This window comes from Octopus bimaculoides, chromosome Z (genome assembly GCF_046866305.1).
Source record: "Octopus bimaculoides isolate indiv1 chromosome Z, ASM4686630v1, whole genome shotgun sequence".
NCBI lineage: Eukaryota > Metazoa > Mollusca > Cephalopoda > Octopoda > Octopodidae > Octopus > Octopus bimaculoides.
Genome location: NC_142944.1, coordinates 48,446,737 through 48,457,946, shown reverse-complemented (window position 1 = coordinate 48,457,946; position 11,210 = coordinate 48,446,737). Strand labels below are relative to the sequence as shown.

Here is an 11,210-nt window from a genome sequence, read left to right as displayed (position 1 = left end):
ATAAATAAAGAAAGAAATGGTATTGAACTACACCAAAATAAATCAATTGAATAATGAAAAATAAATATTTTGACATTGGTTTATTAATTGTTTTTGAAATCATCTGTAAAATTTGGAAAAAAAAAAAATTATTATTCAAATACTGAAACAATGCTGGTATCAAAAAAAAAAAAAAAAAACCCTTTGCCTGGTTGAGAAATTACAAATCTTCCAGAATCATATAAAAAAAAAAAAGGCTCATTAGTAGAATGTGCTGTTCTCTAATTAGCAGAAACTACCATTTACATTATCTACATTTTGGTTCTGTCATTTTGATCATAGATTAAATCATAATTGTTATATTCAATATTTGATAGTTTCAGGCAATTTACTATAGAAAATTCCATGTTGTTGAGTGTGTGCAGCATTGTGTGCTTTTGTTTATTTTGTTGTTAGGGGGAGTACAAACTTTTCCCAGTCATTATTATCATCACCATCATCATCATTATTATTATTATTATTATTATGCTTTTATCTTTATTCTTTTTTTATTAATTCCTTCCTGTTTTATATGTCTTGATGTTTTTGTAATTATTAAAAGTTTCTGTAATACACACACACACACACACACACACACACACACACACACACACACACACACACACACAGAGAGAGAGGGTGTAACAGGTAAATTGGGACAATGGGTATATTTCTAATTGTATAGATTTTGTTGGAATCTAAATTCTAAATATTATCAGCTTGAATAATTACTTGTACTATTTAGTATTTCAGGTTGAACAAACTATGAATGTTAATAGAGAATTAAGGCATATAAGTGTACATGCCAAATTATTCCATACTGGCAAAGGTGCTGGGGTGATTGTTAGAGCCCCAAAGCATGCCAAATCTACTGTTTTTAGAGTTTTTGAATAAAAGTCAGAATGTTTAGAGAAAACCTTACAGTCCTCCTAGTGACCGAAAACACACACCTTGCTTCTTAACAGGACTTGAAAGATCAATTGAGTCGACCCCACCAAAATCGATGGCGAAGTTGTCTCAAGATAAATGAATCAGTAAAATGACCATTTCTAGGGCTGTGAGACAAGATCGCCATATGAAATCATGTGTGAGGGGACACTGTAACATCCTAACTACCCACTCCAAAGACATTCGAGCTGAAAGAAGTTCCAAACTTCTTAGTCATCTGAAACAGCATGGCAGAGATGTCCGCATCTTTGCGGATGAAAAGAAGTTCATGATAGATGATGTTGCAAATTGTCAAAATTCATGAGTGATAGTGTATGACCCTTCCCAAGTTCCTTCAGCTATGCATAGCAAGAATCCAGCTTCTGTTATGGTCTTTGGAGCTGTTGCAAGTGATGGGAAATTGATGCCTCCTCATTTTATTGAAGCGGTTCTTAAAATTGACACAGCAGAGTATCTCAAAATCTTAGAAGTTTTGTTGCCTTGGATTACGAAGCATTACAATGCAAGTTGAGTCATGTTTGTACAGGACTCTGCACCAGCCCATTCTTTGAAAAGAATGAAAGAATTTTTGAAAAAGGAATTGCCCATGTTTGTCCCTAAAGATCTCTGGCCCTCTAGCTCACCAGATTTGAATCCATGTGAGTTTTGGCTATGGAGCACAGCTGAAGCAATACCCAGTGCAATTTCTCACAACTGTGTGTCTTCACTGAAGGCTTTGATCAAGGTGCCATGCTGAGAGACTAAACCCAGATCCATGTGGTTGGGAAGTAAGCTTCTTACACACAGCCACGCCTGCACCTATGTATAAATATTATGATTGCTTTAAATAATTGTTATCTTTTTAGTTTATTTTATCTAATTAATTTTTAAAAAATTATTTTTTAAAGTCCCAGCCAAATGTCTTTCAATTTTAGAGAAGTTTTGCAATGCATATGATAAGGTCTCACATATGTCATATATTTAGTAGATTAATTTCAATAACCTGATGTTATTAAAAAAATCTGAAAACAAACAAGAGAGATAACTCTGATAAGATCAGATTATTGACATTTTGGGTAAGTATAGACAATACAAATGGGATTGGATCAAGTTTTTAAAGTCAACTTGTAAAAGCTTCAGAACTGTTTCAGTTTTATTTGCCCTCCTCAGTAAAACATATTCTACTCAGTTGGAAATATTAACAGTGATCATTATGCATACACTCACACACGTGCACACACACACTCAAATATAGATACTCACACATAAATACTTACACACATATTCACATTCACATACATACACACACACACACACACACACAAAGGTGAGAATGTAGTGATGTTAATTTTGAATATGAGTAATATGACCGAGGGAAAATAACATTCTGCATACTAAATAGAAATACTATTAAGTAAATTAAGTTGATGTAATCAACTTGATCCCTTTTGTCTGTCCTTGTTTGTCCCCGCTATGTTTAGCCCCTTGTGGGCAATAAAGAAATAAGAAATTATACCAAGACAGACTTGGAACCCTGGCAGTTCTTCAGCTGGCCAGCTCATATCAAAATGTCCAACCCATGCTAGCATGGAAAATAGATGTTAAATGATGATGATGATGATGATATATAAGGAGATGACTGAAGACTGGGATATCTGATGCATTGCTGTACTCAAGAAGACCCATCCACCACAGCAGAAATGGTATGGGTGCTGGTGCCATGTTAAAAGCAGCATTACACTCTAAGGAGTAGTTGCCATTAGGAATGGCATCCAACCACAGAAATCATATCAAAACAGACAATGGAGCTTGTTGTGGCCCCTGGCCTTACCAGCTCTGGTCAAACTCTCCAACCCATGCCAGCATGGAAAACAGACGCTAAATGATGAGGATGATGAGGGTGATGATAATGATGATAATGGTTATTGATATATATATATATCTGTAAAAATAGGTGACACTTATTCGGTAGCCATGATAAAACTCTGAGTTTCGGATGCCGGGGAGGGAACCTATGCTGCCATCTCTTCAGTTATCCGGCCAATTGAAAATTCCTGTCTTTTATAAATTACAGACCTTATTAAGTGTATGAGATGGATTTATAAATGGCCGGATAACTGAAGAGATGGCTGCGTGGGTTCACACCCCGGCATCTGAAACTCGGTGTTTTATCATGGCTACCGAATAAGTGTCACATATTTTTACAGATAAATTCCTCTATTTACATAATATCAAGGTCCCTTTCTCTCTTTTGTTGTCCTTTCTATCAATATATATATATATATATATATATATATATATATATATATATATATATATATATATATATACATATATATATATTCTCTTTTACTCTCTTTTACTTGTTTCAGTCATTTGGCTGCGGCCGTGCTGGAGCACTGCTTTTAGTCGAGTGAATCGACCCCAGGACTTATTCTTTGTAAGCCTACTAGTTATTCTATCGGTCTCTTTTTGCTGAACCGCTAAGTTACGGGGACATAAACACACCAGCATCGGTTGTCAAGCGATGTTAGGGGGACAAACACAGACATATACACACACACACATATGTATATATATATATATATATATATATATATATATATATATATATATATATATATATACACATATATACGACGGGCTTCTTTCAGTTTCCGTCTACCAAATCCACTCACAAGGCTTTGGTTGGCTCGAGGCTATAGTAGAAGACACTTTCCCAAGATGCCACGCAGTGGGACTGAACCTGGAATCATGTGGTTCGTAAGCAAGCTTCTTACCATATATATATATATATATATATATAATCTATGGACAAAGTTTTCCCTTAGGGATACTTACTGCAACATTTTGAAAACTTTGGGCTTATTTTTCATATGGAATGTGAGATAAATGATTTTAAAATGTGGAAAAGAGCAAATAAAAAATTGCTGTAAGACAAAAATGTTGGAGATCATAAAAAGAAATAAAAATCTAGGATAAGACGCAGACACAACCAGAATGGATGACATCCTGAAATGAAAAAAATCATATGGTTTTATGACCCCAGTTTCATTATTAGAATAGGGCAAGCTATAACAATAACAGCAACAAGCAAAAAAAAAAAAATAATAATAATAAATAAAAGAAAGTGCAAACCACAAGAACAATAGAAATAAATTAAGTTCAGCAACATTAAACTTACTAATCATAATACTAATTAATACTTAATGAAATATTCTAAAATTGATTCAGTTGCAAGAAGACATAGAAAATTGAATTAAAAAACAGAAAAACATGTAACGAAGAAAATATTTTAAAATGAATACATACACCATAAAATATGAAACGGCTTTAAAAATGTTGACATTTTAGAAAGTAAATAATATTTTCAGCAGTCTTGGTTTAATCATTATTGCTTCAGCTCAAATAATAAATAAACCATAAAATTATGGAGTTAAGGTGGGTGTTGGTGCTGGTGTAAAGAATTCCAAATTGCCTCACACAGAACCAAATATTATCGTGATGAAAGTTAATGGAATTCATCAATATAAATTAATCCACTTAATTAATGATGTTACTGAGGTATTAGCTCTAATATGCAACTACAACAATTGTAAGAATATGTATACATACCAATATAAATATATGTATATATATATATATATATATATATAATATGTGTGTATGTGTGTTTGTATGTGTGTGTGTATATACACTGATTATATTACTTTTTGTTTATATATTTTAAGCACCTCTAGAAATAGGTCTTGCTTATTAAATGCATGAATAATCTAAATTTTTCAATTCACTACACTACACTATACATACATACACACATATATACATTCATATATATATATATATATATATATATATATATATATACATACAAATATATATGTATCATCATCATCATCATCATCGTTTAACGTCCGCTTTCCATGCTAGCATGGGTTGGACGATTTGACTGAGGACTGGTGAAACCGGATGGCAACACCAGGCTCCAATCTAATTTGGCAGAGTTTCTACAGCTGGATGCCCTTCCTAATGCCAACCACCCAGAGAGTGCAGTGGGTGCTTTTACGTGTCACCCACACGAAGGCCAGTCAGGCGGCACTGGCAATGGCCACGCTCAAAATGGTGTCTTTTATGTGCCACCCGCACAAAAGCCAGTCCAGGGGCACTGGCAACGATCCCGCTCAAAAACCCTACGAAGGCCAGTCAGGCGGCACTGGCAACGGTTACGCTCAAAATGGTGCATCTTATTGCCACCCGCACAAGAGCCAGTCCAGGGGCACTGGCAACGATCTCACTTGGCTTGCTGGGTCTTCTCATGCACAGCACATATATATCGTCGTCGTCGTTTAACATCCGCCCTCCATGCCAGCATGGGCCGGACGATTTGACCGAGGACTGGTGAAACCAGATGGCCACACCAGGCTCCAATCCGACCTGGCAGCGCCTCCACAGCTGGATGCCCCCCCCCCCAATGCCAACCACTCAGAGAGTGCAGCGGGTGCTCCCACGTGTCATCCGCTGCACTCTCTGAGTGGTTGGCGTTGGGGGGGGGGGCATCCAGCTGTGGAGGCGCTGCTGTATATATATATATATATATGTATTTACATCTATATGTATGTATACAGTCATATGCATCTCTCGTTCTTCCTCTGTTACTACTACGTATCTCTTTTTTCCCCCTCGTATTTCCTCTCTTTCTCTTTTCCTCTCGTTGCTCACCTATTTTTCTACTTCCTCCCTTTGTTTCTCCCTCTACCACTCTCTCCCTTCCCTTTACACTGGCATGGTCACATGCTTCCGGTCAATAATCCTTTCCTTCCTTGGCTATCGCCGAGCAAACGCACGAACAACTTCGTCCCTTTCAAGTTCGTGCCTCACAGCGTTCATACACAAATAATTTTTCTCGTCTGGCCGTAAAGCCTTTTCTGTTTGTTTTCCTGTCTTGTTTTTTGTCCGCCTCTACATTCCTCCATGGCTAGATTTAATTAGCGTATACAAATTTAATCTGCAGTCCATGGGACGAGCCGTTTTAACGATGCATCCTGCCTGAAGCTCGTCGAAACACCGGTGTTAAAACGTGGATAGCTGATGAAGTAGAATGTTCTCTATGTGGCTCGTGTGTTTTCTCGTCTACGTTTGTTTGCAATGTCCTGTACCCAGATATGCACCTATACATACAGGTGGATGTCGGTATGCACATACCTGTATGTATATATGCATATACTCATTTACTATTTGTTTATATATATATATATATATATATATATATATATATATATATATATACATACATATATATAGATAGATAGATAGATAGATAGATAGATAAATGGATAAATAGATAGATAGATAGATAGATAGATAGATAGATAGATAGATAGATAGATAGATAGATAGATAGATAGATAAATAGATAGATAGATAGATAGATATACATATACATATATATATATATAGATATAGATATATTTACATGCATTGACACATCAAACTAAGTAGAAGCATGGTTGTCCTTGCATACAGACACATAGCCCTTGCACCAGCTGACCATTCCTAAACTTGAAGGTTCGTAGGTGCTGGTGCTACGTAAAAAGCACCCACACCAGTGCCACATAAATGCACCCATGTTGGTGCTGCATGGCAGCACCAAGTACACTCTGTAGAATGGTTGGCATTAGGAAGGGCATACAACCATAGAGACCATACTGAATCAAACATGGAGTTTGGACAGCTCTCCAGCTGGTCAACTGGTCAGCTGGTCAGCTCTAAATAGAAATAGTAAAAGAGAGTAAAAGAGAATATATATATATATGTATATATATATATATATATATATATATATATATATATATATATATATATTGATAGGAAGGACAACAAAAGAGAGAAAGGGACCTCGATATTATGTAAATAGAGGAATTTATCTGTAAAAATATGTGACAATTATTCGGTAGCCATGATAAAACTCAGAGTTTTATCATGGCTACCGAATAAGTGTCACCTATTTTTACAGATATATATATATATCAATAACCATTATCATCATTATCATCATCCTCATCATCCTCATCATTTAGCGTCTGTTTTCCATGCTGGCATGGGTTGGAGAGTTTGACCAGAGCTGGTAAGGCCAGGGGCCACGACAAGCTCCATTGTCTGTTTTGATATGATTTCTGTGGTTGGATGCCATTCCTAATGGCAACTACTCCTTAGAGTGTAATGCTGCTTTTAACATGGCACCAGCACCCATACCATTTCTGCTGTGGTGGATGGGTCTTCTTGAGTACAGCAATGCATCAGATATCCCAGTCTTCAGTCATCTCCTTATATATCATCATCATCATCATCATTTAACATCTATTTTCCATGCTAGCATGGGTTGGACATTTTGATATGAGCTGGCCAGCTGAAGAACTGCCAGGGTTCCAAGTCTGTCTTGGTATAATTTCTTATTTCTTTATTGCCCACAAGGGGCTAAACATAGCAGGGACAAACAAGGACAGACAAAAGGGATCAAGTTGATTGCATCAACTCAATTTACTTAATTTATCGACCCCCGAAAGGATGAAAAGCAAAGTTGACCTCGGCGGAATTTGAACTCAGAACATAATGGCAGACGAAATACCACTAAGCATTTCACCGGGCTTGCTAACACTTCTGCCAGCTCACCGCCTTGGTAAAGTTTCTACAGTTGGATTCCCTTCTTAATTCCAGCCACTTTACAGAGTGTGCTGGGTGCTTTTACCCAACACTGGTTTGGGTGTGTCAAAACAGGAAGTGTGTGTAAGGGGAGACACCCCTCAGTGACCTTATTTCTCTATGAACAGACACAAACTTCCTGTTTTGAAAAAAAGAGTTCATAACTCTAACTAAAAACACTTGTCTCCCCTTACACACACTTCCTGTTTTGACACCACATTTCCTGCTTAACACAAACTTTTAACCCCTTTTTTAAACCTAACAAAACTCTCAGCTCTCATGCATCCTTATTTTTCCTACCAATTTATACATGAACTACTATTGAACTACAAAAGCTCAAAGACAATATAATGTATGGGTATATTTATTTTTTTTATATATTATTGTTTTATATATTATTTTCTTCACTTTGTACTTTTTTGTACTTCTTTGTAAAAAAACATTTTCATTCTCCTTCTTGATAATTTGCTTCATCGCAATGAAAACCGGTTAGAAAAAATCTTCATTAAATTATGCTCCCAGTTCAGCATTCTGGCTTTTTTACATTTTCCTATTATTTCTCCACGTGCGGTTAACACAACCCCACTATTTACTGACTTATATATATATATATATATATAAAAATATAAATGCACACACATATACACACACATACACACACACATACACACACACATACACACACACATACACACACATACATACCCCCCCCCCACACACACACGTATATAAGGATATTCTTTGTAGGTTTAATACAATTTAGTTTATAATTTGATATGATACTCAATAAATTCTCAACTTCAAAAGTTGAAAAATTAATATTTTAAAGTTTGGGGGAGGGGGTAAGTCAATTCCCCCCCCCCCCACTGTTCAACTGGTATTTATTTTATCAACCTTGAAAGGATGAAAGGCAAAGTTGCCTTCAGTGGTGTTTGAACTTAGATGAACGAAATGCCGTGATGTATTTTGCCTGGCATGCTAACAATCATGCAAGCTCACCATCTCCATACATTGCCCGTGTTCCCAAATAGCTATGCTAGGAACAATCCACATCTTGTGCATGACTATCAATGCATTAGAATAGTTCAAATAGAACGATCTTTATATACAACACTCATTCTTCACAACAAACAATTAATAACCTAAAGCAACATAACTTACACAACATATGCTGTACCAGATTAAGGCCCAACAAAGCAACAACTCACATTGCATATACCACACACCCATACACACATAACAGAACGATCACTAATATAACAAGAAACAAAATGATAAAACAAACTGATTCAGTAAACCACCAGGAGAAACATATGCTACTTAAACTCTCACAACAATAAAATCACAACACTGCACACACTTCATGATCATGGAGGTGTACCAGGTGATGCAGAGAAGCTCAGATGATGCAACCAAAGGAAAACTTTAAATAACGAACTGGCAGAATCGTTAGCACGCCGGGTGAAATGCTCAGCGGTGTTTCGTCTGTCCTTACATTCTGAGTTCAATTTCTGCTGAGGTTGACTTTGCCTTTCATTCTTTCAGGATCGATTAAATAAGTACCAGTTATGCACTGGGCTCAATGTAATTGACTTAATCCTTTTGTTTGTCCCCTCTATGTTTAGCCCCCTGTGGGCAATAAAACAAACAAAAAACAATAATAATAGTCTCTGAGTTAGACACAAGGCCAGCAACTTTGAAGCTAGTGGGTTAGTTGATACTACAAGTTTTGTAACTTAGTTTTTTTTTCTTTTTTCAATTCTGTCTGCTAAATATGTTTCACAGACCAAAATTTCAAGTATAGTGATTGTACTCAACTAAGGCTTCAAAATTAGTTGCTATTCAACATATAGCTATCTCTGCATCCAGAAATCCTGCGGACAAAATCTTACTTTTGTTCTGTGAGACTGAATAAAGCAAGTGCATGTTTCCTGGCCAAAAAAGCAGTTTTTCTTTCATATACACATTCCAAATTTTATGTAGATGAAAGGTAAAAAATTAACATACTTGCAGTTCATCTGTACTGTAGCGCTAGTCTTCATAGTGAATTCTTAACAAATACATTAAAATCTTAGCAGAATTGGTCAAAACTTTTGATGGCACTCCATTGGTTATGACAACGAGGGTTCCAGTTGATCCAATCAACAGAACAGCCTGCTCGTGAAATTAACGTGCAAGTGGCTGAGCACTCCATAGACACGTGTACCCCTTAGCGTAGTTCTCAGGGAGATTCAGCGTGACAAGGCTGACCCTTTGAAATACAGGTTCAACAGAAACAGGAAGAAAGAGTGAGAGAAAGTTGTAGTGAAAGAATACAGCAGGGTTCGCCACCACCCACTGCCGGAGCCTCATGGAGCTTTTATGTGTTTTTGTTCAATAAACACTCACAATGCCCGGTCTGGGAATCAAAACTGCGATCCTAAGACTGCGAGTCCGCTGCCTTAACCACTGGGCCATTGCCCCTCCATTGGTCAAAACTAAAGTTTAGTATTCTTGTGACCATATTTCTGATAAAATAAATTGTGTAATTTTCAATTCATTTTGAACATAATTAGGGTTTAGAACAAATAACTAATATGTTGAGCTGATATTTAGAACTACATAAAATTAGCATAGAAATTTTCCATTTAAATGTGAAACTCTTCAAAATTTGACTGTTGTTGTATCATATCATAGAACTAGAAGCAGTCTCACATGAATTTGTATCAAAAGTCATCACAACTTAGAAATGCAGCGAAAAACAAACAAACAAACAAACATATAAATGAGAGTGATATCAGATTCTAATCAGTGGATCTCTACAAAAAACTCTAAAATTTACTGCTGATTGCTTTAGCTTACATGTTTTTTATTCATTTATCTTTAAAAAAAAAAATTTTTTATTTCAATATTGTTGTGGAACTAAACAAATCCCCCATGTTATGGTAACAGAAGTGATTGTATTTTTGTGGGTGGAGGAGATCCAAAAAGTTTCATTGGAATACAGCACAATTTACATAATGGAGTCACTAGAACAATAGATTTTGGATTATAGAATTCCCCCATTATTGCAAAGCTTTCAGGAATGCAACACTTCTATAACACTGCAGATTGTTGAAATCAAGCTGGATTTAAGTTGTCATTCTGTACAAATAGTTGTGTCAAATTATGACAATTGCTTTGGTATGACAAAGAGAGAGAGAGAGAGAGAGAGAAGTCTTTGTATCTTCTGTTTCTCTCTTTCTCTCTCTTTCTCTTCTTTTCTCTCTTTTTCTCTCTCTTTATTGTTTTTCTCTTACGATAAGGATATAGTTGATGTCACAATTACCAAACAGCATAAATCCGTAATCCATGACAGCAGTATATTGTTTTCATCTGGCAACAACATCGTCAGTTTGATGTGAACAGCCCCAAGCAATATGCATCTGGATAACCACAGAAGACAACCAGGAGTCTAAGCAAGGATAATTATATTTTTCTCAATTCATGAAAGATCTTGTTATATAGAACAAATATAGAAATAAAGCCCAATTGTAACAAGAATGAAATTCTGTAAGAGCTATGTCCACTGGCATTGTCTTGGGGCA

At 36.1% G+C, this 11,210-nt stretch overlaps 1 pseudogene; it reads left to right on the top strand.

Annotated features, from left to right (window-relative positions):
* The first annotated feature begins 783 nt into the window (after positions 1-783).
* Positions 784-1,702, top strand: LOC149132240 (uncharacterized; annotated as a pseudogene).
* The last annotated feature ends 9,508 nt before the right edge of the window (positions 1,703-11,210 follow it).